This window comes from Alligator sinensis, unplaced genomic scaffold, assembly GCF_000455745.1.
Source record: "Alligator sinensis unplaced genomic scaffold, ASM45574v1 scaffold77_2, whole genome shotgun sequence".
NCBI lineage: Eukaryota > Metazoa > Chordata > Crocodylia > Alligatoridae > Alligator > Alligator sinensis.
The window spans coordinates 2207516-2216366 of record NW_005842016.1 but is presented as its reverse complement, the minus strand read 5'-3'; positions in this window follow the sequence as shown (position 1 = coordinate 2216366).

The following is an 8851-nucleotide window of genomic DNA, read 5'->3' as shown; positions in this document are numbered from 1 at the left end:
TGCTGAACAACACTCCCAAGTAGACTTTAAGTCATCAGTAACTGCTCTTTGAGCTCAAGGATTCAAACAGATATGTAGTCACCTTACAGCAGTTCCATCTAGTCTGCATTTTGCTTAGTTTATTAATAACAATGTCTTGGGAAACAGTGACAAAATCCTAGCTATAGTCAAGATATTCACATCCACTGCTTGTCCACCATCCAGAGATGACAGCAACTTGTCATAGAAGGAAATCAGGTCAGCCAAACATGACTTGTTTTTGGTCAGTCCATGTTAACTGCCCTGGTTCATTTGCTCCATAATTATTTCAGGTACTGAGGTCAGATTGCTGTGTTTGGCCCTTCTCCAGACATTCAAGTCCCCACCTGACTTCAAAGAATTCTCAAAGATCATAACCAATGGCTTTGCCACAAACTCATTCAATTCCTTGAGTATTTTGAGGTGCATTTTGAGGTACATCCCATCTGGCCCTGATGAGTTGAAAAATGGCCCCATTAACCTGTATTCATAACTGGGTTGTAGTTATCTGTTGCTAAATATGTTGACATGGAAATTGGAGAGGTGGGGTTCACTTTCCTCAGAAGCATTGGATGCTGGCTACAGCCAAGGATAGGGAACCTTCCCTAGGGTGTGCTTATGCTCCTGCTGAGACCTAACCATTTCAGACTTCAAGAGCGTTTCAGGCTGGACATAAGGAAAAACTTCTTTAGTGTCTGAGCCCCCAAGGCCTGGAACAGACTGCTGCCAGAGGTGGTGCAAGCACCTACTCTGCACTCCTTTAGGAGACATTTGGATGTTTATCTTGCTGGGCTAATTTGAAGAGTACTGGACCCTTGGGACAGCCTCCTGCACTTTTCTTCAACAAAATCAAGGCATGGCAAGTGAAATGATAGGGAAGGGCAGGCACTCCAAGGGGCCAGAGTGAGCAGGAACTGTGTTCACCAGGGACATCACAGTGCCACTGGGTACGGGACCTGTCACAGCCCACCACTTAAGAAAAAGGCAACCTGCCCCCACCTCAATCTTCAAATTAGCCCGCAATCTGGTAAACCCTTCTATCCCTACTGGTGCTCTAGGACACCAGACACCTTAGGGGATGTGTTCATGGCCTCAGGCTTCACACATAGCCATGCCCACATTTTGCAGCTGGCATATGTGACTTCAGAGGGACTTCACAGGTCCACCACAATGGTTGGTTCTCTCAGGCCTCAAAATATCTGTGATGGGGGTTTAGATATTCCAGTTCTGTACCCTGTTCTCTGGTTGTCCCACAATCAGCCTAGGGTAAGTTCCTCCTGCTTGTTCCCCATACTGTGAGCATTAGTGTAGAGGCATTTGAGGCCTCTTGAAAATGCATGCACTGACCCCCTAATCTCAAAACTACCCAGGCCCCTGTTGCTTACCTGGGTATTTGTTCTGCTCATCATCGGTCTAGGCTGGGCTGTTCTTGTGGGTGATGCTTGGATTAGTGGTCCAAGGCTTCCTCTGCCCTCGTCTTCCCCTTCCCCCGATGAGCCTAGTTTAAAGCCCGCCAGAGGAGATCAGCCAACCTATAAGAGAACACACACTTACCTTTAGGGGAAAGGTGAAGCCCATTCCATTCGAGCATGTCCCATCTTGGTCTTGCCCTTCCCAGTGTCTGGGTCCCTTCCCTTTCAGCCTCAGGCTGCCTCTGTTGCCCCTTTCTGACTCAGAATCAGGCCCTTTTGGCCTCTGTCTACCTGTGTCTTGTGCCCCTGCCCTTGGCAGCGCTCAAACCTGATATGCCCTTTAGACACTTCTGTGGCCTCCTTTACACCCCTTATATCCACTTCTGGTCCTCCTGCATTAATTAAAACAAAAATTCAAGCCACCACTTTCAAACAAAACCTTCCCCACCCTTTATAAGAAAAAGTCTTGCAAGCCTCCCTTACCTTGAGTTCTCACCTGTCCACTCTCAGGGTGTTTTGGTGCCAGTCACAGTGTCTCCTACAGCTTCTCTACCTGGGAGCTCTGTTCCCAGCAATACACCAGACCTTACTGACTGCTTTTGTCCAGGCACTAAGCTTATATGCCCAGAGCCCCGGCCTCTTGGGCCACATGAATCTTTAGTCATACACAGGGGTTTCTCCTTACACCTAATGGTCTTCCCTGTTCCAACTTAGGCCTGCTGCTTGCAGCCTTTATTCCATAGGTTCCTGGAAATCTGACTTATTCCTCCATCTTATTATTATGCAGCTAACTTTGTCTCAGTTGCCTGCCTACATACACAACCAGGCTAGTATGCTGTGAGTCCCTCTTTTTAGTAACACTGGCTTTTGCCTCCCCACCCCCCTACATTATATAGGCATAGCCCTCTTCAAGCTGTTGGTGGGCTCTCCTTCAAGCTAAAGTGATGAATGACTCCCACATGGCAACAGAGATCATGGGGGCCATGAACCGCTTGGTGCATGTGTGGCTCTTTGGGCAGGGCAAGCTAAACTGTGGGTTCATGGTCACCAAGAATGGGGCAAATATGGTCAAGGGGTCCATGATGCCCATTTCATTGGCATCTGCTGTATGGCACACAAATTCCACCTTGTAGTCAGGGACACCTTGGAGGGGGACAGAGCTGCCAGTGATGGCACCAGCATCACCAGCAAGCTCATTTCCAAATGCAGAATTGTGGCAGGCTATTTCCACCAGAGCATCAAGGGGAGCAAGATGCTGCAGGACAAACAAGGAAAGCTGAACATCCCAGAGCACACAATCATGCAGGATGTGGAGACTCAGTAGAAATCCACATACCTGATGGTTGAGTGGCTAGTGGAGCAACAAAACACCATCCATGAGATGGCCTTGCTTGGGAAGATTGGGATCAGCATCCTCCTTAACAGAGTTAAGTGGGATACCAACTCCCAGATCTTGGTAGTCCTCAAGCCCTTCCTCAAAGCCACAGAGACCCTAGGTGCAGATGATGCCCTCTTTAGCCTAGGGATCCCTGTAGTGAGGGAACTTCAGAGCCAAATAAAGAGCTTCCAGGGGATCAATGTTCCTGGCTGGGGAAGCTGCTGTCACCAGATGTGCAGGCACTGGTGAGACAGCTGAAGAAGGGCATCAGGAAATGGTTTGATCCCTTGTGGTCCAGTATGGTCCACATGCTGGCTGCCATGTGTGAGCCAAGGGTGAAGGGCAGCGTAAGCAGCAGCCAAAGCCTGAATCAGTGGACAGAGGTGCTGCTGAAGAGAGTCAGGGAGGCCAGACAGTGGAGGCAGGGGGATGTGGAAGAGGGGGATCCACTGTCTCATGCTAGCACACCATTCACCATCCAGTCTCGTCCTCCACCACAGGTACTGCCAATGTGGGCCTTGGTCATGGCTTCCATGGTGGGGTCCAGAGGCAGCAGACCCCACAATCAGGCAGGTAACACTCAGGCATTGGTGGCTGCCTATCTCGCCGAGGAAGTGGACCCACTGTTGTGCGACCCCTTGGCCTACTGAGCAAGCTGCAGTTAGATGTGGTTGTATCTGGCCACAGTTGCCCAGGAACACTTGTCCTGTCCATGGACCAGTGTTCCAAGTGAGAGGGTGTTCAGCATTGCTGGGTATCTAGTGACACCCCACCACACCTGCTTGGGTCCTGGTTTGCTGAAGCAGCTGGTGTTCCTCAAGGTGAACTTCGTGCTGCTAGGCTTCCCCAAGTTCCAGGTACAGATGGAGTGAATACCACCCTCCTCACTCTGTCCACACCTATTTCCTTTATTAAAATCCATTTAATGCCATGCTCTCAGAGCTGAAGGGGGCACTCACCGCATCACCAGCCAGAGGAAGAACATGTCCCTGCTGTGCTTCTGTGTCAGGATGAACTTGGAGGTGTGGTCTGGGGATATGAGGAAAGAGGAGGCCCCAGGTCCTAGGCATGACCACTAAAACTGCACTCTTCTAGGGTTGGGAGGCCTGGTGAGACTAGCAGCCCCAGGAAATGCCAGAACTGAGGACCCCCCTGGTAAAAGGTGGGTAGGAGGTGCCATAACCTCCAGCTACCACACATATGCACATAGTCCTGACTGGGGAAATCCCAGACCTGTCTCATCTTTGACACGCGTGAGGAAGAACCTGCAGTTAGTGTGCGTGCTGTTCCTGGATGGAAGGAATAGTAAAGAATAGTAAAGAAGCCAGAGGCCAGAGGGAAGAAAGTCAGTCAGTGAAAATGGAAATGGAAGTGTCAGGGGGTGAGGGATAGGCTAGGGTGGGAGGGTGAAGGGGGATGTAGAAGCACAGGTAAAAGTGGAGAGGTACCTGGGGTCAGATGTCTGGCAGGTTGCAGTGTGTCAGAATTCCAATGTCTATTTTGAGTCCATGAGTTTCTGTACCCAGGAGGTTGATGTAGTGCAGTTCATAGGCTTGTCTGTGAAAAGTGTTTTGTAAATTCCCTTTGAGAATCAGGCCTGAGAGATTAAAGACAGGTGGTGTTCTGTTTTTGTCTTTGATAGATTTTCAGTGTGCACTCATTCCGTTGCACAGTTGTTGCTTAGTGTCTCCACGGATTTTTCCATCAGGGCACTTGGTGCTCTGATGGACATAGGTATTGTATTGTGAAAATATCTTCATACTGGAGATACTGTTGGCAGGTTTTGCATGTCTTGTCATGGCATGGCCTGGATCCGTGCATTGTGTTTTGTGCTGTAGGAAGTTAGCTTCTGGTGATGAGGTTAGCAAGGTTCAGTGCATGTTCAGTTTAGTTCAGTTCAGGGCCGGCAGTGGAGGGTCCAGGTCTTGTGGCTGCAGGTTGCCCCTCATCAACCTGTTCATAATGTAGGTTCCCCCAATGAGGGGTTGCCTTGGTGAGGACCAGGTCTAGGGCCAGGTACAGGCTGAGTGAGTGTGCTGGTTGGTGTAGCACACCTGGTCCTCTCAGGGTCTTCTGGTCTAGGCTTGAGGGTGGGGCCCCTGCCCTTACCACCCACAGGTGTGGAGGAGACTGAAGAGGAGCCCTTCCCACTGTCCTTGCCCTGGGTCCCTGATGGTGGGTGGGAGGGGCTTGGGAATCCCTATTGGGGAGGCCTGGCCAGGGGAGCTCCCTGGCCCTGCTGGCTCCCTGCTAGAGTCCTGCTTGCCTCTGCAGCAGGGGTTAAAGGCTTGTCTACCTCTGGAAGGGGTCAGGTGAACTCTCTCCAGGACACGGGGTATAGGGACATGAAGCCTCTTGGGATCCTGGCTGGAATCTGTCCCCATAGTGGAGGCTGAAGGAAGTTCTGTGGGGGCATCTGCTTCACAAAAGGGAGAAGGAAACCAATAAAGAAAAACAAAAATAAATACAGCGTGGCTAGTGAATCCAATAGGGACAGGCTGGGGCTGTGGGGGAAGGGAGTGGGGTGGGTGGGGAGGGGAAATGGGCCTGAAGCTCACTGAGCTACAGCTCCACAGGAAACCAGGTGGGCTATGCCTGAGGTAGCTGGGGAGGAGGGGACACATACATAAAGGCTCAGGAGACTCAATCTGGCTTACTCAGACACACAACAAACAGCAGGGAGAGTGGACCATAGGATTTACCACACAAGGGTAAAACACGTAGGGGAGGCTGATGAGGCAGGTTTAAAAAGGTGGTTGGAGTGGTAGAGGGGCTTCATTTGTTGAAGCTCAATGCAAGAGCCCCTCAGGTCTCCAGCTAGGCACTCAGCAGCCAGGCAGCAGGCAGGAAACAAAACATAGGATCAGACATGGTGAGGCAGCTGTGAGGGAGCACAGGCACAAACAGTCAAATATGGAAGTAATCCAGTGCAGGATGGTGCATTGCAGTGTGGCAGGGAATTCCCACCCCGCCCTGAGAGGAGGAAGCAGCAGTACAGGCAGTCATCAGCAGCAGCAACAGTGGTGGTAACAGCCATCCAGATCAGCCACCCAAGGTGTGATTCAGGTAAAGATGAAAGTGAAGGTGAAGGCGGGGGTGCCTGCCAAGGCAGCTGGGGCAGGCAAGGAGCCTTTAGGTGACAGTAGTGATGGTGGGGGGAAGGGCCCACAGGCATCACAATCCCCCTCCCCGGCCTCTCCCCCAGCCGAGGCTTGGCAGCAGGCTGGGAAGCAGGCTGGGACAGGAGTGCAGAACCCAGGGTGTGGTGCAGGTGTGCAGTACAGTGCGGTGCCCCCACCTCAAGGAGGGGTCAGTTGTGTGTGCCTGGGGATCCCCTCCCCATGGCTTGGTAGCAAGAGCAACAGTACCAGCAGCAGTATGAGCCATTGCTGCACTCCATGAGCCACTCTAATTAAAGCTTTAGTTAACACACCCCCACCACCATTTTTAGGTGTGGGATACTTAAAACACAGGAGGCTTCTGGAGACACACGAGGCTTCTGGATCATGGCAGTTAACATGCTCCAGCAGACTTGATTAATTGAGTCTGCTCTGACACTGGAATTCCAGCACATCAGAGCAGCCTCTGTGTTTGTGTATAAGCATCCAATGATAGCAATTACATTCAGACCAGGTGTTGAATGTGGGATTTTAGCTTACAAGGTAGACATACCCTATGTTCTGGCCTTGGAAGTCATAAGTGAGAATGTGTTGTGAATGCTTGTGATGGTGTGTAGATTTGGATCATGGTGCCCCTTGGTCGTTCATAAAATAAGTGAAATCACATGGAAGACAGAACTCATTGGGTTGGATTCCTGAGGTCTGTGTTACTTATATATGAAGTTCCAGCTCACATCCAGTTCTATGCCTGACTTTCAGCACCATTGTGGGCCCCCTCCATTTCATCACAGATGATGCCTCTCCCCCTTCATCACCAACTGCAAATGTCAGTTTCCTCCTGTTCAGGAAGGCTGAGTCTGAAGATGAAGTCCTTCCCTCCAAGTAAGGAAAAGCTGTAAAACCTTTTTCCTAAATCTCTGCCTCAGCCTGTCAATTCTCTAACCAAGCATGGATTAGCTATGTGTTCAGAGCAGCCTCACACACTAACAGGCCAGTATGACCCTCCACTGAGGCCATTCACCTATCATATGTACCATCAACAGTTACAATGACCCACATCCACATATTCTGGCAGGAATCCACAGCACATGTACCCTATCCCTGTCCTTGGTGCTGGACAAGCAATACCCTCTTCTATCCCAGACTACATATATGGACCCTAGCCAAAAGAAGAAATAGAGCCCCCTCAAAGAGTGGCAGAAAAATGTTCCAGAATATTGGTGACTTTATTCCTAAGCATAAGGAATACTCCTTCTGAAACATTGCTCTCTGTCCCCTGTGCCTAACAGGGGAGTGCATTCTGCTGAAATGATTAACAAAAATAATATAATTTATTATTCATGGTGGGTTATTACAAACTTGCTTTTGTCTTAACTTCACTTGTAAAATATACTAGGTGCATCTACAAGTGTTCTTTACTGAGCAGTAGACTAATTTGCTGTGCAGGAAAACATCACTATCTTCACATGCATGACAATTAGGCTGTTGAAGTTTAATTTACTACACTGTCAAGTAGTCCCATCAGACACAAGTACTATTGTGGAAGAAACAAGCTTCACTTTATTGTTTGGTCACGAAGTTGTCAGAGACCTTTATTATACAAGCAGCTGCAGGGGAGGATACTGAACAGACAGAGATTCCTCTTATTAGTCCCGCATGCCCCCCCAACAGACAATTGAAGCAAGCTTTGTATATGTTTCAATTCAGGTCACATGAAGCAAGATATAACAAGTCAAAGAAAAACTGGTTTGAACCAGAAAGCTGCAAGAGGGCATAGACTGTGGTTTGATCTATTGACCTCATAGGTCTACTCAGCTCAACAAGGGAAAAGGGCGGGAGAAAGAGCAGATTGCAAAATATGTGGGGAAAAAGCAATCATTAGCAAATAAGTGCACTAACTCAAAGAAGTCAGCAGAAATGAAGGCCTGGGATTTTCTTCTTCCACACTATCCTACGGTAAAGTAAATTACTGCACTTAAATGCATGTGTAGAAGGTGATGTCTGGAGTAATTTACTCTGGGTCATGTTGGATGGGAGTTTATTCAGTCACATAGGCCATGTGGTATGTGGAGCCACAGAGTGCACATTCAGGTTCTCCACAGTGTAACAGAGCAGCATATATAGTGATTTTTTTTTTACCCTTGGATATCCAGGGGTCAAAAAATACCCATGGGGAAAAAAAGCGGAGTGGAGCAGGTGGCAGCAATGTGCACTACCCAAAGCCAGAGCCTGGATGGATGGAGCCATGCTCCACTGCTGGCCAGGCTTCATGTAGCAAGATTGCCACTGCTGCAGCTCTGGGAGGCCACCAGAACCCAAGGTAAGGCTGCTGGGACCATCCCATTCCTGGAAGTGGACTGGCTTTGTATCCCTCAGCCTGCTAAGATCATGTGGTGGCATGTGCCATGGGACCTGCCAAGCCAGGGGCCCCACAACAAGCTCCAGGGTTCTGGGGGGTGGGGATTGCTCTTGCACAGGACCTGGCCAATATAGAAACAAGAAGAATCTCATAGAGCAGCCTTAGAATCATAGGGAAGCCTTACATGTGCTCCAGGGTGGGGGCAAGGGCATTTTAATTAGAGTAGCCTTCAGGAGCCACTCTAATTAAAATGCTCACAGTATCTTATGTATTAATTGCCTCTCACTTCAAAATGGCAGCAGGGGTGCTTTAACTAAAGTTTGTTTGAGGAGCTTTAAAGTACTGGTCTCCAACCTTTTTAAGCAGGAGATCACCTTTGGCATTTAAATGCAACCCAAGATCTACCATGCCCCCCACCCCCACAAGCAGATAAGTCTATGGGGAGGGAAGTGGGGGGAAGATCAAGGAAGAGGGAGAAAAATAATATTTGGGGTAGTGCCACCCCAGCAGGTAAGTCTGTGGGGGAAGGGGCAGGGGGAGGGGGAAGGTCAATGGGAGGGGCAAG